This window comes from Erpetoichthys calabaricus, chromosome 4, assembly GCF_900747795.2.
Source record: "Erpetoichthys calabaricus chromosome 4, fErpCal1.3, whole genome shotgun sequence".
Lineage (NCBI taxonomy): Eukaryota > Metazoa > Chordata > Cladistia > Polypteriformes > Polypteridae > Erpetoichthys > Erpetoichthys calabaricus.
The window spans coordinates 270,490,719-270,515,660 of NC_041397.2; the positions used below are offsets into that span (position 1 = coordinate 270,490,719).

The 24,942-nt window shown below is 38.1% G+C and overlaps 1 protein-coding gene across 2 annotated transcripts in view; it reads right to left on the minus strand.

Annotated features, from left to right (window-relative positions):
• bcl9 (BCL9 transcription coactivator) overlaps positions 1-24,942 on the minus strand; it is a 554,068-nt gene that overhangs the window by 318,964 nt on the left and 210,162 nt on the right. The gene's annotated exons all lie outside the window — the stretch shown is intronic.

Below are 24,942 nucleotides of genomic sequence, written 5' to 3' on the forward strand. Positions count from 1 at the left end.
ACATTTAGAAAATGAGAGTTATTATTAGAAAAAATCAAACAAGAATATTAATAAATACTGTGCTGACTACGCAAGGCTGCAGCAGAATTTAGGCAGAAAAGGAGCTGGGAGAAGAATAGTGACCAAAGCAACAAGCAATAGGTCAGAAGCAGAAAACCAAACCAAATTTGTGTGACAAAACTCATAGTTAAAAAGATGGAGCAGGATATTTCACAACTAATAAATATGCACATAACCAAACATTAATCTTATATCGTAGTCAAAAAGCAGAACTGGGATTTAGAAAACAGAGGAGGAAAAAAGGTTGGGAGCATCTCCTGATACAGCACATTACCACATGACAAACCACCCTGATTGGGACCCAAATGCAGCTGTGCAACAGGTGACACCTCAGCACCACACTGTGAGGTTTTTTTAATGTGGCTGGAGTGCCAATCCTGCCACCAACCCCCAAATTCTCCCTGCAAGTTGGAGGACCTGCTTGCAGGGCTGGATGCAGATTAACGTCATACCCAGGATGGAGCAATTGCAGGTTAAGCGCCTTGCTTAAGGGACCAATAGAGTAGGGTCACTTCTGGCATATATGGGATTCAAACCAGTAACATTCCAATTGCCGGCACTGATCCCTAGCCTCAGAGCCACCACTCTGGCTTATTAAATAGAAATATTTCAAAATTACAAAGGAATTCAAGTTTTAAGGTTTGGGGTGGATCCAATCAAGGACAATAAGAAAGTCCATGACATAACCTTTATACTCTTGAGCCGGATATGTTACCCGCCCCAAGCTTCTGATTGACCTTGTATAGCAGAGATACAGCAACAGTCCACAAATACTCCTCAAAATGGCAGTGCCCATAAGAAAAACAAAAGAGTAAGCTGCTTATTTTCAACATTCAACATTTTCCAAAACAGATGTGACTATGTGATAATTTGATATTGAAGAACCTTAAACCAAGGTCTCAATCAATTTTAGAGGTCAAGAAGAATTTATACAAAAATCAGACTCAAGAGAAACACTTAAAGCAGAGAAATGTAAGTATCTCAGGGTCTTGTTCATGAGTGATGGATGAAGCAATTGATAGGCAGATCGGAGCACCACCAGCAGCTGTGTGGACATTATACCAGTCAGCAATGGTGAAGAAAGAGCTGAGTTGAAAGACAAACCTCTTGATTTACCAGTCAATTCACATTCCTACCTTCACCTATGGCCACAAGCTTTGGGTTGTGACTGAAAGAATTAGATCACAGATATAAACAGCAGAAATGAACTTCCTTCTCAGGGTGTTTGGGCTCAGCCTTAAAGACAGAGTGAAGAGTGCAGACCTTCAGGAGGGGCGCAATGTAGACCTGCTGCTCCTCCACATGGAAAGAAGCCAGTTAAGGTGGTTCGTGTATCTGTTTTGGCTACCACCTGAGCTACTCCCTGGGGAGTTGTTTCAGCAATGTCTAACTGAGAGGAAACCTTCCTGATCTTGCCTGAAGACACCTCCATATTTCCCAGAGTGGAATCAGACTACTTGCAACTCACACCAGATAAGCAGTAGAAAATGGATGGATGGACATAATCAAAGGCATGATAATGAAAAATACTAATAAGAAACTGCAAACTAATAAGAAACTGCAAACTAATAAGAAACTGCAAACTGCTGACACCAATTGCACAGTAGTTATGCGAGACAAAACAAGCCAAACTAACTATACATATGGTAATAAGAACATATAAAGAATTACACAGTAGAATTTTTAATGGTAAGTAATTATGATATACATAAATTCTAATTTAAATAAAGGTTAGAGTTATAAAACACACATTCAAGTGAAGGACAGAACTAAGTTTGAATAAAGCAAAAAAGAATTAAGACCATAGACCAATAAGTAATGATTCTAAAGCTCTCACAATTATTCTGCTCCACTTAAGCTAGTTAAGGACGTACATAGGAAGCAAAGGCATGTAGAGCAAGGGACATTCCAGTTCTGCCAGTTATTCTTCTTAATAATGATAATAATAAATTATACATTTGTCATTTGGGTGAACAACCAGCAATTAGACCTAATTATATTACATTTTTTCTGCACAGATGTGGATAAAAGCTGTGCTTTCAAGTGTAATACCTGATGTCTTATTGTCAGCAGGTAACCTTTTTACCCTGCGGAGACAAAACCCTAGAAAAGCAGCACAAAAATTTTGGAAGAATGGCGCATTTAAATTCAAATATTGTATTGCTTTACTGTAAGAGGAATGACAAAAATACAGCATCCCATTTTCAGAAATGCTCTAATTATTAGCAATATAAGCTAAACAATAACTGCTTGTTGACACTTATGTCTTTAGATTTTTTTCAGTGTTTCATGAGACAGCAGGCAGTAAGAAATACTGCCCCAGAATACTTGTGTAAATTTTAAAATGAACTTCCACTTTCATTGGACTGTAACCTCCATCCTTACTAAAAAACACTTATTTTGTTTAGATTTTATTACAGTCCCCCGAAATATTCAGACTTCTCCATGTTTTGACAACTAAATAAAATCCTCTGCCTGGACTTCATAGCTTAGCTTCTTGTTTCTTTCTTAAAAGTTCTGAAATAAAGCATCAATACATTGTCTGTCTTAATGGCTTACACTGCATAAACTGACACAATAAGCTCTCCTGATATAGGCCTCCTCACTTTTTCAGATGGCTGTCATGGTCTGGAGAGTTCCTTCAAACAAAATCCCAAAATGAGTCTTCCAAAGTAACTGGGGAACCAGGCCCTCAAAATTGGTAACTGGTCGATATACTTTAAAGTAATAAAAACTGGTGTAAAAAGTCCCAGAAGAGGAAGGGTCACCATCAACCTTTGACTTTGAATTTTTATTAAAGATGTATTGAATGAAATAGGCTGTATAGCACAAGAATCTCCAAAAAAGCAGAATAAACCAGAAAGAGTTGCCTTCACAAAATTGGCAATCAAAATTTAAACAAGTTTCAAAAACGCAAATCCCAAGAGAGATTAAAAAATCAGACAACAGAGGTAAACAAATTCAATAGAAACAAAAAACATAGCAATAATCAAAAGGGAACTCACCAACAGCCACCGCATACAATGCACCACAACAAACTGTGTGTTCCCTCAACCTTTGTAGAGTTGAGGGCAGTCCCTTGACAGAGATGGACAGGTGTCCCCGCCTCTTGGGGAACCACCCACAAAATACAATGGATACATAGGAATTTAATAATACACACAATGAATAAAATATATGGAATAAAGCAAATAATAAACATAAATAACAATCTCTATATATATATATAAAATCCATCGTCTGTCTGTTTATATGTCTATCCACTTTTCACAAGAGAACTACTTAACGGATTTAGATCAGTTTTTTTCTAGAATTTGCTTGAACTTTCCCCTTGATTTTGCGACGTCTCTCATCACACTAAGAATCATAGTTTGCTTGCAGGAGCGATATATTCTTGCTAATCCGAGACAGAGGCTGCAGGCCGAGCAGAGGGGGAAGCATGACGTCAGGAGTAGGGAGCCGGGCAGAGCTCTCCTCGCTGTCCTGTGTCACTACTACGTGAGTAGTAGAATAGTATTAACGTAAACAAAAGACATGAAAAAACATGAACAAAAATTTCATAAAAAAAAGTCTGCTTGGTGCTTTCAAATGAAGACACATTGCCCCCTACTCTGTGGTTCTGGGTTGTCTTGTTCTGCATGTGTTATAAATGCCCCAGTGGAAGGTAATATTTAGGATAACATTTTAAGAGATTTATGCTGGAAGTGACTGGCTTTCAAATGGAAATAACCCATGCAGGCAGGGTTCTAAGCGTGCTTTAACATGAACGTAAAACTAAAATGAATTCTAACCTCAAAACATTCAAAGGTCAAAATATTAGCATTGCTCTAAACTGTCTTTCTCTAAAGCCAATGTCACATTATGTGATTTCTAGTTGTGGGGTATGTCAAACATGCTGACTGTAGTTGCTGATCTTGTCATGGGGCCTTGTTAATTTCCATGACTTAATCACTGGGCATTTCAAATTTAGTGACTGAAAGCCAACTTTCCAACTCAGTCTTGCTCTCCCCTTTTCCTCACAGCTAATAGTGTGCTTTGTGTCAGAGCTGGTACTGTATGAAGGGTTACCAGGTATGGCGAGTTCAGGTGCAATCTCTGTCCTTTTTTCTTTTTGCCATGAGCTTCTCTTCTGTTTGAGAGCTCCAAACGTCCATGTTTCTTATTCCTCATCGATGCATTTTATGCATTGTACATCCAGATGAATATTCATTGGTTGTAAGCTCTCATGGTTACAAGACTGCCCCTTTGACTAAAGACAAAATCAACCTGTTTGAATATGTCTAGGTGAGTCATGGACTAGTTGGACTGATACGCTGGGTATGTCAGACGACGCAACTGGCCTTCATGGGACTGGGCTGTCAACTGTCTTTGACTTGCTAAGATTATATAAATGAAGACTACAACTGAAAATTACCAGACAAGTCGTCTAATGTGACATAGCCTTAACCAGAAGTAGTCTTTTTTTTATTTTGGTTCTTTGATGTAATGATGTCAGACTAGATGTGTTATTATTTATTAAAATTGGGTGATAATGATGTCACAAGTTATATTAGAACATTAGAACAATGTAAACGACAACAAGCCATCCAGCCAAGCAAAGCTTGTCAGTCCCATTCACTTAATTCTTCTGAAATAACATCTAGTCTAGTTTTGAAAGTCCCTAAAGTCCTACTGTCTGTCACAATACTTCATAACTTATTCCACATGCCTATGGTTCCCTGTGTAATGAAAAACTTCCTAATGTTTGTGTGAAATTTACCCTTAACAAGTTTCCAAATGATTCCCCATGTTCTTGATGAACTTATTTTAAAGTAACAGTCTCAAACCACTGTACTAATTCCCTTCATAATTTTAAACACTTCAATCATGTCACCTCTTGATCTTCTTTTGCTTAAACTGTAAAGGCTCAGCTCTTTTAATCTTTCCTCATAATTCAACCCCTATAGTCCTGGAATCAGCCTAGTTGCTCTTCTCTGGACCTTTTCTAGTGCTGCTATGTCCTTTTGTAGCCTGGAAACCAAAACTGCACACAGTACTCCAGATGAGGCCTCACCAGTGCATTATAAAGCTTGAGCAGAACCTCCTTGGACTCCACACATCAGGGTGCTATATAACCTAACATTGTATTAGCGTTCTTAATGGATTCTGAACGTTGTCTAGCAGTTGACTGTGTTGAGTCCACTATGACTCCTAAATTACTTTCAATTTTCAGACCACCCATTGTGTATTTAAGCCTAACATTTATAGTTCCTGTGTATAATATATAGGAAGTATATTAGTGCCGGGTTATGTGGTAGCACACAGTATGGAAATCAACAATAATGGAGGCAACCATAAATGATCTGCTGAATATGTTGATGCTTATAAGAAAAAACCTTGCAAAATGGTGTTGTGATAACAGTGATAAAAACAACAGCAAAAACACAACAATTCCACAGAATAACTCGGGATGAATCCAAACACGTTCCTAAAAATAGGTTTCCTTCATACTACACTTTTTCAGAACATTTTAACCTGAAATATTTAATCAGTGTTCGCGGTCAGTCCATTTGTAACTGTTTTCATAAACTGCTCTCATTTCCCTTAATCCATCATTTATTATTAAAAGAAATTGACAGTTTTTATATTGGATATTTTTTCCTTGTGGACGTTGAAATGTTAATTAAAAAGATAATTTTTTTCTGTTATGCTACCTATTTGCAAATCCTTTGTGGTTGCTATAGTACTAGGGTGTTGTACCCTGTTAGCCATTATGAATGTAGTGAGAAGTCAAGCAAAATGACACCTTATATTGGCTAACTAAAAAGATTACAATATGCAAGCTTTCGAGGCAACTCAGGCCCCTTCTTCAGGCGAGATGTAATCCTCTCACTAGTTGCTGTAAGAAAATCATTGAGCAAACTGCCACTAGCAGTGCCTACACACAGGAGAGCTCTGACTTTTTTGTACTCAATTGGAGTGTTTTAATTGTACATTTGGGGGCGCACATAAATTGGGTGAGACCAAAGAACAACAACAGTTGACAGCATTTTGTACTTTCAGACTTTATTTATCAGGATTGGCCCCAGGACTTATATGACTTATCAGTCTCTTGAAACAATAGAGCACAATGGTGTGTGGCAATGCCAATGCACTCAGTGTGTGCCAAATGTTTAACTTCAGCAAGGGAAAAGAGGAACAAGAGGTGAGAGAATTTAATTTGAAGAGAATTTAATAATTTAGTAAATTTAGAATCAGAATTAAAATGTAGAATTTAATATTTTTTAATGATTTGAAGAGAACTTAATAATTTAGATTTTGACTTGCAGCAGAGCCTCCAAATCAGGTGACATATATGCCAGCTTTTACATGACATTTTAAATAGGAGTGCACAATGATGTGTGACCATGACATTGCAGGAGAAATATGCTTATGGTTAACTTGGCTGAGGGAAAGAAGCATTAAGAAATGAGAACATTTTGGTCTTATAAATATCACTTGCAATAACTGGCACCAGAACCTCGGGAACAGGAGACACAACTTTCAGACTTTTCAAGAGACACATTTTTCAGACATTTCAGAAGTATCTTCTTGAAGTAAAAGAGAATAATGATGCATAATGGTGCCATTGCTGATAATAATTAAAATATTTTGAAAGCTTTACATTTATTTAGAACAAATGAACAGGCATTATGTACAATACGCTACTGTGGCTGTTTGTTTGTCTGTCCAAGATTTTAAATCGCCTGTAGCTCGCAAACCATTTGACCTATTGACCTGAAATTTGGTACACATATACTATGTGACATCTGCTATCCACTTTCGGGGTGATGATTAACCTCCAAGGTTATTCCTCTTTTATTTTTATTTTATTTTACCATAGAATCAACCTTCCGCATGGCGACCATGCAGCGCATGTGTACAGGTGCCGTTCTCATCACTATCACCTTCGCTGTCACTTCCCCTACACCTCTTCATTCTTAAATCATTCATGAGGCAGACTGAAGACTTAACAGCCAGCTTAAGTGAAAAATTAAAGAAAACATACTAAGTAATTACAACACAAACACTGACTTAATCAGTTTTAACGTGAATAGATGCCAAGGAACGAAGAGAAGACCGGGCCGCTAAGGTGGAGAACAGAAGAGCTGCACAGGAAGCAGCAAGCGCATCAACCACTGAGCAAACGAATGATAAACATACAGAGAAAGAGGATGAAAACTAGGAATGCTCAAGCTGTTATTGTGCAGTGTGCCGTTACTGGTCTACTATATAATAAAATGTTACTCTCTTTGTGTGTGGGGGGGTATGTGTCCAATTCTTCAGAGCAATATGATTGCTTAGTTTGGCTTTGGTTGCTCTTTCAATCTGATTGGTCAGTTTGTCTTTGGTCTGATCAGTCAGTTTCACTTTGGTTGCTCAGTCATAGGGATGATGACATGATAGTTTAGTGGGGTGGCAATTACATGGAGAATTTCTACAACAACAAAAATTCGAATAACTTACTGAGCAATGTTGGGCCACTAAATACTAACAAGGTGCAACTAGATGCAAAGTAATTGCAAGAACAGGAATGATGTTTTCACAATGGGTAATGGGGACCCGTCTACCATTGGTAGAAGCCTAAAAAGCACACTGGAGGTGAACAAGACATCTCAGAATTATAGAATCTGAAAAGTAGGCTTTACAAGAACGTGATAGAGAAAGGAAGTGCTAGTCAAGAGAACTTGACACACAAAACAATACCAAAGGAAGGCGTAGGAGGAACACTGAGAGATATCAAACATTTTAAAATTTAAACTATTACCTCAAGACAGGTAAGTGGAAATAATAAACAATAAAGTGTATTTGACACACCTATGCTCATATATGGATTTTGTCTGAGAGAGTCTGTTAAATCTTTGAGATCTATTGATTCATATGATCTGGTCAAATTTGTTGCAGCTTCTTTACTTGTAGGCAGCATATTTCATCTGGATTCTTCTTGAATCAGCTGAGCGACTGAAGTGACCACAGCTACAATTAATAAAAGACTTAAAGTGATTCCACAAGGAAATTGGAAGCATCTTAGACCAGCTTGAGGGTTGTAGTAAATGAGGTGTCTACTCATCAGAATAAGATTTTGCATATACTTTGGTTTAATGTTACTCTGTCTTCAATTAAAACGCTGAGTACCACAAATCATCAACTGACAAATGAGTGTTGACCTTCTCCACCCACTTAGGAGAACTTTGTATGTGGCCTGTCCAATAAAGTTTTGCAAGCTGACACTTGCTTGTAAGTCTCCTAGGAGTCAATTTACTACAGCAGACCTGATCCAAGACCTGTAAGCAGGCAAATCTGTCCAGCCAGTAAGTCAGAAATAAGGTTTTGATATTCTGCTGCAAGACAAATGATCGCATGTCTCCTGTATTTAGGGAGCAAATGTAATAAACTCAAACAAGATAAATTACCACATGAGGTTCTATCTTTGGTTTAACAAGTACATCAAAAACAAAATCCTTGACTTTCAGGATATACAGTATTCTCTAGAATCAAGATTGCCTAGCAGTCCATCTACCACACTCTTTCAGTAATTGTCTCAGTATTAACAAAAATGTCTAAATTCATTTCAATCCAATTTACTTTTTTGTAGTGCTCTTTCCTGAGTACAGATTCAAAGCACTTGTTTATAGTTTCCAGCTATAAAGTGATGATAAAAATAGTTAAACAGCTCATCTTTTACATATGTAAACACACACATTAAGCTGAAAGTAAAACAGAATACATTTCCATTTGATTAATGTAAAATATGACAATATAAGTCAATTGATGATATAAATGAGATATGGTCAATGGACAAAAAAACAGAGGAAGACACTAAATTACAGAAACACCAAGCTGAAAGGAAAGTGTACAGAAGTGTTACTACTCACCGGTTCTATCAATCAAATGACAAGTTACAACTGACATAAACTTAAATAAACAATACCTTAATAAGACAGACAGACAGACAGACAGACAGACAGACAGACAGACAGACAGACAGACAGACAGACAGACAGATAGATAGATAGATAGATAGATAGATAGATAGATAGATAGATAGATAGATAGATAGATAGATAGATAGATAGATAGATAGATCAAACAGGGGACAAAAATTTTGAACCTGACCTAGTAAATCCGTCAGAAAACCGTACAAGTTTCTTTTCTCAGTATAAACACTACACAACAATGTTATAACATTCATAAAGTTTCTCTGTGCCATGAGTATTAAATATTTTGCCTTGCTCGTACAAACACTCTTCTGCAGCTTACTCGATGTCTTCATCATTGGCATACTACATCCCACGGAAGTTAGCCTTTGGATTGCATAACAGGTGTTAGTCACACGAGATCAGGTCTGTAGAAAAGGGTGGGTGTGACATTTCTTTGAATTCAGTTTCACAGAGCAGCTGTTGCAACCCATGTAGGATGAACAGGAGCATTGCCGTGAAGCAGGAGCAAGGGGTGGTTGACAACTTTCCCTTTTCTTTGAGAGCCTCTCATAAACGCCACAGCAAATCAGCATATTAACCAGTTATGTGGGCCGTTTGAGATTTGTAATCAATATAGACTACACCATCAACTGCCTTGATCTTGCATGTACTGGCTTGGAACTTGAATGTCACTGGTGTTGGAGAATCTCATGCTTCCGTTATTTCAGTAATTTTTTTGACTCTGGCTCATGGTGATGTACTCAGATTTCATCCCTGTTTATGAAATGCTTCTCACATTTCTTGCAGTCCAAATTAATTAGCTGAGATTGTCCTTGGAATATTGGATGTAGTTTTGCTTCCTTTCTGGTCTCAACAATTTGGGCACCAAACGTATATAAACATTGCTCATGTTTAATTGTCTGTGAAGAATCGATTCAACTGTCAACTTCAAAATGTCATGCACCCTTAAATTGTCCATCATGATTTTCTTTATAGTGTTTTTCTGTTTGCTAATGTGAAACACTAAAAGAACTTGTAGCATTTTCAAAGAGAAGGTGGAATTCTGTTGCAGAATCTAGTGACTGTGGCATATGAAGGCTTTTGTCATGGTAAACATTGACTAGATCTGAATGAATCTCCAAAGGCATGTTGTTCTCTGGCATGAGATCTTCAATAATCTCACAGTACTTGATTTTGCGGTATTCATGTCGACTTGGTTCTGAAGCAAGAAATATACTCTCTGGTATAAACATCCAATGGTAGAAACTTGTAATTCACATTATTTTAGTATAAAGGAGCCAATCTTTTGCCACTTACAAAATCAGTAACATAGAGTAACATCTTCAGGTTCAGGCTTAAAACCTTTTGATCACTCCTCATAGATAGATAGATAGATAGATAGATAGATAGATAGATAGATAGATAGATAGATAGACAGACAGACAGACAGACAGACAGACAGACAGACAGACAGACAGACAGATAGATAGATAGATAGATAGATAGATAGATAGATAGATAGATAGATAGATAGATAGATAGATAGATAGATAGATAGATAGATAGATATCAATTATTAATCATATTTTATACAAACAATGTACCAGTGGAAAGTAGCTTTACTTAGTTGTAAATGTAATGGGGTCAAAAATTAGTCATCAAGTTAAGGCAGATTCTGATTCTACAATGTTCAAAGCAAAGTTGATTTTAGCATAGTGTCTGTAGAAAATGTAAGCTGATTTTCATGTCTTAAAATTACAATTTGTGTTAGAAAATTATGAGGATTTTGTCTTGTGCAGAGTTACTGGATGACTAAACCCCAGCAAAAATATAACATTTTAGAACAAGCGTTTTCCGAGGTATCACCTGGATGCTGAGACCTACAGTATGTACAGAGATAACTTCTGAAAAAAATAATCTATCCTCTTCAAACCAGAGGCATTGTGTTTACATTGTTACAGAGTTCAGACCTTTTGTTTTTGTGCAGTTTGGTCCAGTACTTATTCCCATTTTCTTCTTAAACAATGTGATCTATGTCAAACGATAACCACTGTGGAAATTGTTTAATTTAAACAGAAATGTTTGCAGTCTGTTCTGTTTAGCCATTGGGCCAGGCCCATTGATTTGCAAAATTTTTGATTGAATAGTTTTTGAAATACATAATTTATTTAAATACACATACTGTATATGGACACACATTCTCAAAGAAATTTTTATGCAAAGATTATTGACAACTTTTTTGCCCTACCAGAGCATATGCTTGATGATGAAGAGAAAGAACAAACACATATATTTCTGTAAAGGTCAACCTTTGAGCCAAATCTGTACCAATCTGTCTGTCTATGGAGTTTGTTCACTTCATTTTAACCAATGTGTTTAGTTTTTAATTACTCTTTATTTACTGGTGTACATAAGACACGGTAGACAGAAAATATGAATCCCAAAGGAAATTGCTAAGTGTCATCAAAAGACAAAAAAAGGCAAGAGTATACAGTATATATATATATATATATATAACAAGAATTATAACAATGTTAAGTATGCTATCAAGGTACAAATATACATACTGTATAATAAGAAATGTGTATAAGTTAATTTAACAAATTGTAGGTATTTACTGTGTTAAGTGATAAGAATTGCACAACGTATAAGTTGCAATCTCACAGTACAAATGTCAGTGATTGGCACTGTATATTACCCATAGCACCCCTGTCTCTTAGAGATGTCTGCTAGTCCAGCTAAGTACCATTCACCGCACAAAGAACAAGACCACCTCGGCCGAGGGGTGGTTTATTATAGAGTCTGATGGTTGAGGGTAAAAACAACCACATATAGCGCTCCTTGGAGCAACACAGTTGACTCTGTTACTGAATGTGCTCCCTCTGTTTTAGCCAGAACCTCATACAGGGGATAAGAATCATTGCCAAAGACAGTATGCAGCTTCCTGACTGACCTCTGTTCTACCTCTTCCTCTGGTAAGTTCAGCTTGACTCTCAAGATTGATCTAGCCTTTCGGATGAAGGTATTTGACATGTCGATGTGGACTTGCTGATGGTCGACCAGAGTGAGCTTTGTCGTTTATGCTTGTTCTTCCTGCTTTAAACTTTTCTACCAATAAACTTTTCATTGAGTCATTATGTTTTCCCTTTTGTACCAAGCTAACAACCTTCCATGAATTTCAGCAGGTTTCACTCCCTCTGCCCAAAGAACTCTCACTAAAGCATGTTGTTCAACAATGGTGCAATCCTGCAATGTAGCATCCATATTCATGTGACATTTAGTTCAACTAGACTTCAGGCAAAGTGCTGTGCTGTGCCTATTTGAACTACCAATTGTAGGACAGACTGGCATCATCCATTTTGCCAGGCTGGAACCTGAGATCCTAGCTTTGCAAACTGTTGCCAGACACTCTTATCACCAGCGAAAAGTCTCAGTTTGCATGACTGGGCCTCCCTTTGGAATGCAGGACCTGCAGCCTTACGTGATCAGATGATCAATTCCAGACCAGGTAACAGCCAGGGACATCGCTCTCTAAGACGCAAAATGGACTCTAGTTCTGAACAAAGGACCATATATCCAGGATGAGCAAAATTGTTGGCCAGAACTTTGCACAAGTGGTCAAAAAGAGGATGGCATTATGTGCACAAAAGATGCCAATGACACAACCTCTGTTCCTCCCTATAAAAACCCTTGTAACACCCTAACTAACTGCTCTTCTCTCATTGCGCTACAGCTTGACCTGGCCATAATTTGGCTGTTCATAACCAGAACCCACAGCTGATAGAGATTGAAGCTGGACTGACAAGTTGAAATACTCATCTGTGTACAAGTTTGGATGAGGTTGCCTTTGGTTCAACTTTACTGTATGACAGCAAGGACGAGAGAGAGAGAGATACGCAAACCATGCGTTGGCCTTGCTAACAACAGTCATTGACTGATCACCAGTTGAGTTAGCAGGCATAACTTTACTTGTGTCTGAGGACACTTTGTGTAAAACCCTCAAAGAGAAGACTGCAGTATTGCCCGCAACCAGAAGAAGGTGTGACCAAAGGTGAAGAAGGAGACCTCCTGAACAAGGAAAAGAAATCACGCCTTACACATGTGTGGAGAAAGACGACCAGAAAAGGAACCAAACATCACCCACCTAAAATCGAAAGTATACTTTGATTCCAAGAACTATTAACTGCAATTTAATAGACAGGACAAAGCCACCATAGTGTTGGTGTTAACTGTAAAGATAATAATCTTGTGAAGGATATGTTCTGCCAATTATAAGTTTCTCACCCTAAATCGAAAAGGAAAGGGCAGAGCAGCACCTCACACACGCACACACTCACGAACACACCAAAGATCTTGGTGTGGTGGGGCTGAGGGGGTGGTCCCTGAGCCAGCTCAAATGTTAGCTGCTGTGAGCAAATGAGCACCACTTACCGGCAATAGAAACTTCATAAGCAGCCAGAGAACTTATCCATCTTAATCTCATGAATTGAAAATTCAGGATTCATAAGTTGTTTGCCTTGCCTATAAGAGAGGAATATTCTATCTAAGCCAAAAAGAAAGACCTGAAAGTTATAAACCTTTTCCTACAGGATAGAAAAAGTTAAAATAAGCATTTGTTATTTTATGTTTGTGTCGTTTGTGTCTTTTGTCTATACATATCTATATATTTGCATATATCCATCTTCTATTATCCTCATTTTATAAATAAATTGTATTCTTTTGTTTATTTCAACCAAGTGTGTCTGGATTATTTGTGAAAGCAAGGTCTTTTACCACATTTTGAATCACAACAGAAAAGTGAATGTGTTAATGTAGACATAAGCTGATTTATGATAAATTGTACAAACCTCTCTGGCATCCTGGACGGATAGTGAAACAGAGATCCTACACCCCATTACCTGCATAATTTCGCTATCCCAGTGGGTGTTTAATTGATTATTAATCAAATAAAATCCTTCACCATAAGCATCATCACAAATGTGTTGTATTGTATCAACTTCCATCCATTTCAGTGAATGCTTAATTTTCAAATTGCCTTTACTTTTTAATTACTCTCTTATATAAATTAATGTACTTAATTGTATATTATTGTACAGTATAATTACTTCTGTTGAGTGATTTCCTGTGGCTTCTCTAAACTGTAATTTACATGGAAATACTGTTTGGACCATTTCATAATGATTTTCATGTGCACGCAGAAGACTGGAGTTTGGTATACAATTCAACATTTAGAATAATTAAAACAATGAATATTCAAACTCTTTTGTTGTGATTTATTAATAGAATGTATAAAAAAAAATGCTGTCTTGACTCATTGTGTTGCAGAAAACATATTTGATTCTCTCCCCTATACTAAAATATCTATGACTATAAGTAATTTTACTCTCCTTCCCTATTTAAAGGCAACCTGTTAGTTGCTTCCCATCAATGTGTAATTACTTCTAATGTCAAAATATTTAAATTTACTTTTAGCATCATGAAATTAAACTGATTTCAAAATAAATAATCCACTTTGATCCTTTCTGTTTGATTCCTATAGTTGCTGGGAGTCAGCATTGAAGAAATCAAAAAGAATACAGTTCCTTTGCACAGCCTCCCTCACATTTTCTAGGGCCTACCCTATCAATAATGTTTATGATGAATAAGAAATGTATATTTGAAACCAGAACACCATTTCAAATCTAATAATGTATTAAACAAGGAAGGCAAAAATGGCCTGTACTTTCCTGCTCACACCCAGCTTACACAGGCCTATAGTGCGATTAAGTAGTTAAGGCTTTATGCGTAATAAAGGCTGCCTATTCAATCCTTACCTTGAGATCACTTAACATTCTTGTACTCTAATTGGAACAAACAGGCATACATGTTTGAGTATTAAAAAGTCACCTAAATTAATAAACAAAAATAGATATAACAAAATATATATCAATTAGTAAAAATCTTTAAAAAACACTTTACATTTTCAATGTGTGCTTACACTACAAAGGCCCACTGTAATTACAGGTAAAGCAAAAAAAAAAAAAAAAAAAGAAAATCTCTACCACACATAATTTCAACAATGACTCCATAAACTAACAGAAAAAGCGACTCTTCCAAAAGCTTGAGGCATTTAGACAAGTGTAGACAGTCTCCGGCTCCTGTCTAACTGCAAGAATAAATCAGGCTCTGTGTAAAAACGGCAACAGGCACCTCATTTGACGTTAAGGGTCTCTGTGCGGCAGAGGCCAAGGGTCACTGTCACAACTCAGCCCGCCCTAGCAACCGTCGCCAAGGCCCCCAGCCGAGCCCTACTGTTGCACTTGGAGGCCTTGCCTGTGTTCCAGCACCAAGACTGCATGTTTACTTACAGCACTACCTCAGCCCTTTTCCTCCACCCCCTGGGACCCATTCGACATTCTTTCACCAGCCTCCCCACATTCTTTCACTGGCAGAGCTGACTATGCTCAGTTACTTTATCCTTCGAGCAGCCAAAATGGAGCTATTGATTTGTAACTAAAGAAAGAGCTCTGCGTTTCGGGCTATATTTAACATACTCCACCATGTTCAGCGCCCTTTGGCCTAGATACAGGCCTAAGCCTTTGTCCCAGTAGTCTTGCCAGAAAGATTTTTTTCTTTATTCTTTCTCTACTTCTGTTTCTTTCATAAATACAAGACAGTAGACCAATGGAGTATGTTCTGCATCTACAAGTTTAGTTGACAGGAGCCCCAAATTAGGCGAATCTAACTGGCAAATGAATTAGTTAGGCAACTCTTTTTGAAACTGCATAACTTTACACATCTATAGCTAGACCAACAGATAGAAAATAACAACAATATGACGATAGATAGATAGATAGATAGATAGATAGATAGATAGATAGATAGATAGATAGATAGATAGAGTAGATAGATAGATAGATAGATAGATAGATAGATAGATAGATAGATAGATAGATCTATCAAGCATAACTCCATTATCATTTAGTAAGTAACGTGTCACAGTTGATTAAAAAACACATTATGCACATTAACTAACACTTCACAATAAAGAAAACAAACCATTTTAAACAGAGACCCGATACCACAGAATGTGTTCTTATTTAAAATAAATCATGGTAAAGAATCAAAGGAAGCAAAATAAATTCTTATCAAACCAACTAACTTATTAATGTTGCCATCCTAGCTCATTGGATATAAAGTAGCGCATGCAGTCACACAAGGCCTATTTTAGAGATAACACTCCAACAATGCACTGATCTTTGTGATGAGCTTTCCCTTTCCATCTTGGGCTTCAAAGATCAGCGGCGCTTGAGTGGACTGGTAACTCAAAATTGGGTTGCGTGTGCACGAGAAAGTGTAAAATGTTGTGAGCCTTGTGAATGTTTCCTGCAAGCACCTAAAACTTGCTAGTATGTTACGAGTAGTACTTGGGTGATGTACTGTGTTAGCCATTATGGATGTAGTGAGAAGTTAAGCTCAAAATCGAACTCCTTTTATTGGCTAACTGAACAGATTACAATATGCAAGCTTTTGAGGCAACTCAGGCCCCTTCTACAAGCAAGATGAAGAAGGGCCTGAGTTGCCTCAAAAAGCTTGCATATTGTAATTGTTTTTTAGTTAGCCAATAAAAGATGTAATTTTGCTTGACTTATCACTAGTGTGTACAAGGAATACTTTTTTTCCCCTTCTGTCACGTTCATGAGCTCCATACTATTCTATGCAAGCAATCAATTCTAATTCTTCTTCTTATTATTATTATTATTAATAAGAAATCTTGAGTTTTTATAGAGTCTAATTTTCCCACAAGATTTAAATTGGGTGCCTACTTTTCAACCTTTTACAAAAGTGTTTTTCTCTCATACAGCCAAAATATTTAGTCACTCAATACGGAAAAAATTGAACAGAACTGGTATGTTCATGTTCATGACACACGCAAATTCAAGCTGTAGATGACGTGGTGGTTTATTTACCAGATGCTATTGCCAGAGAGTAACAAGGGTGATAATAACAGCTGGAAAAGACCACGATACATAACAGAGACAGCCACAGGCATAACGAATGGTGATGAATAAGAGATCAGGACACAAATACTGAGCCAAGGCTACACCAAAGTGAACACCGCAGCACTATTGTGTGGTGCTTTAGATAGACTCCCACTGCATTGCAATAAAAAATGCAGGCAATCTCAAAAGAGGCCAAAAAGTCTCCTTTTTAAACATACACAAGAACAGAAGGCCACATTTTAAACAGTGAATTAGTACTTCCTACGGTGGTTATTTCTCAACATGTTATTGAAAGCAAGGAGAATTTTGATGAAGTCAAAGGTATGGTGGACCATTCACAACCAATAGTCTCTTCTCATTTTAAATTCTGCATTACAATTATCACATTTATTTTTACTATGTGTTTTTAAATGAGATGAATACAAACAAAGTACAAGCTATCTTGATTTCCACAAGGGTGTAAATCATTCACTACACCAGTAACAAACCTAACAGAAGCAAAGGAGAGGAGGATCTCCTGTTGGCCTTAAACAGAACAGAAGATCATTTCAGGACTGCTGCAGATGAGCAGCAGTGATTGTTATAAGTAAATGAATCCAACATATATACATACATAATGTATTTAAGTAATAAACTTTTAAAAGTCACTTTGCTCAGATACTGTGGTTGACTGCCATCTTCTAGACAACTCAGATCATAATTGAGGACCACAGACCATATTTTGAGACAACAACTGTTCTATATTATGTAAAAAACACAAAAGACATGGGTGAAAATATGGAAATACTCAACTTTTTAATGATCAGAGTAACAAATGCACTGGTATCTGGAAGGTTGCTGGTCACAAATCTCATTACTGCCAGAAGGGATCCTACTCTGTTGGGCACTTGAACAAGGCTGTTAACATGAAAGTTGCTCCAGGGTCTCTGTATAATGCCGTGACCCTGTGCTCTGACCTCCAAAATTGTCATTGCAAAAAGAAAGTTTCCAACTTGGCGATTTAACAAAGTACTGTATATCAAAAAAATCAGAGATCTGGCAATGCAAGTGTTTTAGGGCGGATACTAATCATGAAAGACACCTACTATACATGAGACATTGGGGTTTAGATTGTTCTTTAGAACTGTCTGTTCTTGATATCTTTAAGCCCTCCAGCCACTTATTGATGGCTCTTACCTCAAGGACAAAATAAATTAGCATGTATTTATTATAATCATTTATGGAGAGTGCCCAACACTTTGCCAATGGGCACTGCAGAGCGGTAATGAAAACAAACATTAGTCTAATAAAATGAAGCGTTGTAGAGTATGAGATGAACTAAAATGAAAATATAGTCAGATGACAGGAGGGACCACATGCCAAAATAAACTATATATACATGTTCATTTATAGGCAAGTCTATATGATTTCATCATAGTTTTGGTCATCATTCTAATGGATGGCTGCAGCCTGTTGGTGAGTGAAACCTTCACAAACATGATTAACTATTGGATCTTCCTCTAGCTCTTACAGTTTTCCCTTTCTTTGTGCCCTTGTCACCTGGAACTATCTATCTATCTATCTATCTATCTATCTATCTATCTATCTATCTATCTATCTATCTATCTATCTATCTATCTATCTATCTATCTATCTATCTATCTATCTATCTATCTATCTAAATGATACTAACGACAGTTTCAGAGTTACAATTTCACTGTTTTCAATCTACTTGATATTCAAAACTCTTGTCAGGAGAGACCTACAATAATATAAGGCTTTCACTATGATTCACATAATGTGGAAACAGATTCTAAAGCTTCCTCTAAACCAGCATTCCAAAATGGCAAACAAATATCTGATGCATCACTAGTGTCTTCTTATTAACTTGCTGTATAACTGGCACCATGAATGATCTTCTAAACTGAAGAAACATTTCTTAATCTAGTGTAATAACATATTGGTGTGGATAATGAGTTGATTGTAGTACATATCTAAAGAACTTATATTCTTATTAACTCACATCTATCTATCAGCATGTTGGAGACTGCCAGAGGAGCGGAAACATTTTGAACATTTTGACAGATTTATCTATCTGTCTATCTTTTAGGGTTGCATTGATTCAGAGATTACCCTGGAAGCATGGTGTCTCCAAAAGACCCTGGAAAAGGCAGGACACATTCACTCACTCACAGATAGCCAATTTAGATTAAGCAATTAAAGTAAAGTTGTTTGAGATATGGGAGGAAAACCAGGGGACCTAAAGAAAAACCCCATACAGACACAAGGAGAACATGTAAACTCCACATCATCAGTGTTCACTCAAAATGAGAACAATACCCACTGTATGTTGCTTGTAAATCCTCAGATGGATGAGAAGTTCAATCATCACGCTACTGATTTAATGAAAGGGAGAACAGGACTTTTTATTGGGGAATGGTTTCTAAAAATGATGGATTTCCCCTCCATCTTCTCCTGCTGCCTGTCTCGTGTCTTTCTCATTAGAGAGGAGTATATATTGAAAGTGATGCCTTGTGCCCTGTGTTGGCTGGGATTGGCTCCAGCAGAACCCCCGTGACTCTGTGTTCGGATTCAACGGGTTGGAAAATGGATGGATGGACTTTAAAAAAGTCGCTTCTTCTTTTTTGTCTTGAGAGGCAGGAATTGGGCATTCTGATCTCTCCTGATCCATTCAGGAAAGTTGATTATACATGATAAAGGCCTAGTAGAGTGTTAGGAGACCATAAAATAGACCCAGTGAAACTGGTAAACAGCAAAGCTAATCTCCGGCACCACATTATGATCCATTTCATTACAATAATTTCTGGTTCCTCAGTATCTTGTAAACCACTTTGAGCTACCTTGGTGTATGGGAAGGGTGCTATACAAATAGATTTTTGTTATTGTTGTTCTAGTATTAAGCACAGCTTTAACCTTGACCTGGATAAGCATATGTGTAGTGGATCCTGTTTTCCCTTTATTTCAGTATTGTGCCTTATTGTATATTGTGAGCTCCGAACTCAGACACGTAGAGCCCTGACTAGGGCTGGAGGCAAGCTATTAGCTGTACAGCCTTAAATCTCGAGGAACTAGGGTTTCCGTTTCCAGCCTCCTAGGGTCTGTGTGGCTTTTCTTTGTGGCCTCTGATTCCTCTCATTTTCTGGTTAGGGCTTCAGGATGGCTTGAAGCACTTTAGAAAGCACACAACAAACATTACACTTTGTGCGGAAACAATCTGTTTCACAGGTCTCTAATGCAACAACTGGAGGGTTTATTTTTTGCCTTCTTCTGCTTCTGGGTTATGGCAGATTCATCCTGGAGGGTTTTTGTGGTGGCCAAGCTTTTAATCAGAGGCTAATTCTGCCTTCTAATTGAAATTCCTTCTTAATTAGGCTTCTTGTTTTTTCCTCTTTCTGAAATCAGTGCGTGAGTTTAAAAACAGCCTGCAGTGTCTCGCTTAGGCAAGACATCTTTTTTAACTTTCCTTTTAGTGCACAAATTTGTATTCTGCCCTGGTGCTCCTGTGAAGTTGCCGCTTCCATTATTTCTGTATAAACACAAGTGTTTTTCTTGTAGTGCACCCAGTTTCAGATAGACATGATGTGACACGCCGAACAGCGGCAGCTGACGTGATGTCATGTGCACCTGCGTCTGTACTTCTTGACTCCACTTTCTAGAACTTTCCATCAATCTATTCCTTTTATGGATAAACTTATTCCAGGTTTGGGGATATGAGGTGATAAATCCTATCCTGGAAGCACTGGACATAAGGCAGGCACTTAAACTGCAATGTTATGTTATTTCATGACAGGGGTCAGTTTAAGTGCGGCCAAATAACCTAAGATGAGCATCTTTAGGAAAAAGGAACATATAAGAGAAAAATTCCTTATAGACAGGGAGGAACCATTCACATTCCACAAAGAAAGTGATCAAATCAGAATATGAATCCAGTCTCTTGGGTGTGCAACAGACTTTAGTGTACTTAAGCAAGTCCTAACTATATGCTGAAGTAGAAACCAAAGGATGACAATCACATGAGAAAATAGGGAAAAAGAAAGCCTCATTAAGTGTACATTTTCATCAATAGTGACAAGGAGCACAAAAGTTTAGTTTAAGGCTAAAAAGATTCAAGCTGACAAGTGCTGAGACTCCAATCTTAAGTGCACCAATCAAATTACAAAAACAGAGAGGGTTCAATTTACAAGGAACAGGTAGCCTGTGACTGGAAAAGCAGGTGAATCAAAAACCAGAAGCTGTTGTGGCTGCTATTTTAAAAATGTGGTACAGTGATCCCTCGCTATATCGCGCTTCGCCTTTCGCGGCTTCACTCCATCGTGGATTTTATATGTAAGCATATTTAAATATATATCGCGGATTTTTTGCTGGTTCGCGGATTTCTGCGGACAATGGGTCTTTTAATTTCTGGTACATGCTTCCTCAGTTGGTTTGCCCAGTTGATTTCATACAAGGGACGCTATTGGCAGATGGCTGAGAAGCTAACCAACTTACTTTTCTCTTTCTCTCTCTTGCGCTGACTTTCTCTGATCCTGACGTAGGGGGATTGAGCAGGGGGGCTGTTCGCACACCTAGACGATACGGACGCTCGTCTAAAAATGCTGAAAGATTATCTTCACGTTGCTATCTTTTGTGCAGCTGCTTCCTGAAACGACATGCTGCACGGTGCTTCGCATACTTAAAAGCTCGAAGGGCACGTATTGATTTTTGACTGAAAAAACAAACTCTGTCTCTCTCTCTCTATCTCTCTCTCTCTCTCTCTCTCCTCCCCCTGCTCCTGACGGAGGGGGTGTGAGCTGCCGCCTTCAACAGCTTTGTGCCGCGGTGCTTTCGCATACTTAAAAGCCAAACAGCCCTATTGATTTGTTTGCTAGAGATTGTTTTCCTCTATCTATGTGACATTCTGTGCTCCTGACACGCACTCCTTTGAAGAGGAAGATATGTTTGCATTCTTTTAATTATGAGACAGAACTGTCATCTCTGTCTTGTCATGGAGCACAGTTTAAACTTTTGAAAAAGAGACAAATGTTTGTTTGCAGTGTATGAATAACGTTCCTGTCCTCTCTATAACCTCCTGTGTTTCTGCGCAAATCTGTGACCCAAGCATGACAATATAAAAATAACCATATAAACATATGGTTTTCTACTTCGCGGATTTTCTTATTTTCGCGGGTGGCTCTGGAACGCAACCCCCCGCGATGGAGGAGGGATTACTGTACTTGTTTAATAAATATTTTCTGGGATTTTTCCTTTGATCTTTTTGGGGTTTATTGACTATGAGAAGTCCTTTAAGAGTGAGGATAGGAAAACTTTGTGAAAACTCCTGAGATATTACGGAATACCAGAAAAAAGAATTTCAATCATACTGAGCACCTATGAGGGATGTCTTGCAAGGAGGGCCGTGCAGGACGGCTATCAGACTCCTTTGAAGTCAAGACTGGAGTGTGACAGGGATGCCCTCTGTCATCTTTTCAGTGATCAATTTGATCATAAATCAATCATGGCAGAGAAGAAGAATTGGATACAGTGGACACAGCTAGATGACCTGCATTATGCAGATGACCTAGCCTTACTCTCATACAATTACAGCCAAATGCAGGATTTGGCAACCACATCAGCCAAACAGGACTGAATATCAGCAAGAAGAAGACCAAGTTTATTATAATAAACGCCAAAAATGACAGCACATTGAGAGCAGAAGTTGACACCTTTGAAGAAGTGGACTCCTTTACATATCTGGGAAGCATAGTGGATGAACAGGGAAGTAAAGACAGATGTCACTGCTAGACTGGGGAAGGCAAGAGATGCTTTTGTGTCACTGAATAATAGTTGGTCCCCCAGAGAAATTCAAACAGCAACAACACTGAAGATGTTCAATTCTAACATCAAAGCAGTTCTACCATATGACACTAACTGGAAAGAGATAGAAAGGATAGCCCAGAGCCAAACTTAGTGAAGAGGTGTCATTGGTGGCCTATGTTCCGAATGGAGCTATGGGCTTAAATAGAATAATTTTTGGAGTTTTGACATCAGAGATCAATTCTGAATGTGTGTTTGGGTTTTAGGTAACTTCTGGAATGAAGCATACTTTGTTATTAATACATTTTGTGTTACTGCAACGCAAGTTTGCTTTGGTTTTGGGTGCCGCTATTTTGATGGTTCCATTGTGGGACTGTGTTCCCAGGGTGTTAAGAAGCGTGGTCCTGGGAATTGCGTATATAACATCATCGACACAACACTTCATAAACCAGAGCGAGATATTTGAGATTAATACAGGTTTATTTGGTGCTTCTGTTTGAATTCAGGGGCGGCACGGTGGCGCAGTGGTAGCGCTGCTGCCTCGCAGTTAGGAGACCAGGGTTCGCTTCCCGGGTCCTCCCTGCGTGGAGTTTGCATGTTCTCCCCATTGTCTGCGTGGGTTTCCTCCCACAGTCCAAAGACATGCAGGTTAGGTGGATTGGCGATTCTAAATTGGCCCTAGTGTGTGCTTGTGTGTGTTTGTGTGTGTCCTGCGGTGGGTTGGCACCCTGCCCAGGATTGGTTCCTGCCTTGTGCCCTGTGTTGGCTGGGATTAGCTCCAGCAGACCCCCCATGACCCTGTAGTTAGGATTCAGCAGGTTGGAAAATGGATGGATGGATGTTTGAATTCAGCTTAACCCTTTGAACCCTGCCCTCCTCAGCGATTTTCAGCCATTTTAAAAACTAAACATTTTGATTTATAAAAGTAACATTTTACTATATGATGATAAAACTCAATGTTATAAGAAATTTTTAATACTATAGAACAAGCTGTATCACTTATAGTCTTGCAGTTTTCATCATTTTGTACTGTCCATTGTACAGACTGTGTACAATAATCCTCTGAGTGATAAGCTTCAGAAAGGTTTTCAGTGCCACAAGCAATGCACAAGAACGCTCCACACACTCTTTACACAGTCTTTGGCAGGTCCTTGTCATTGGCTCCCGGATTTGCTCTTTTTACCTGCTTGTACTTCTCTGTGCACACTACACATTTATTGTTTTGAGATGCTCCCATGCTAAAGTACATCTGAAATCCTTTCAGTTCCCCTCTGGAAACTTATCAGCAAAAACAAAACTGAATTGCAGCAAAGGCCAGTATGCCAGCCAGTGATATAATGATGGTAGGTAGGTGTAGCGGCCTTTCAGGAATACACCTCTACAGTAGCGGACTGCAAGATTTAGAGATTAGTGTAACAGCTATGCGTAGGCTTTTGGGAATAGACCTCTGTTTGAGTTCCCCAAGCCTCATTCCTTGGTCCATTGTTATTTTCTTTTTAGCAGGGATCATTCAGTCTCTTAAAGACATCTCATCACTTTTATGCTGATGATATTCAGCTATATATTTCTTTTAAACCATACCAGTTCAATAAGTCATCCTAACTAGTTGAATGTGTTTCATGGATAAAAAAGTAGCTCTCTAACAATTACTTATATTTAAATTCCAGCAAAACAGAAACTATGATTATGGCTTCCCCTGACACTTATTTTAAGATTAATCAGGCGCTTGCTTCTTTCCGCATGGCTGCTAAGTCCAGTGTTCGAAACCTTGGAGTTATATTTGATTCCTGCCTGACATTTAATTTGCATGTTAATTCTATTTCTCGTTCCTGTTACTTTCATTTACTGTAAGTTGCATTTCAAAACTGCATTCTATAGTTTCATCATCAGAGCTGGAAAAAACTCTTAATGCATTTGTCTCCTCACAGTATTTTAAGGCATTGTTTACTGGTTTGGACAAATCATCCCTTATGCAAAATTTCTAACACATTCTAGAAAGAGAGATTGTATTACACAATCCGGTGGATTTCAGGATTCATTTTAAAATTCCAGTACTTGTTTATGGGGCATTGAATGGACAAGCTCCAGTCTATTTATCTAATCGCTCTCTCAAACCTACTGCCTCTCGCTCCCTTAGGGCTCAGGCTCAAAATCTGTTAGCTGTTCCT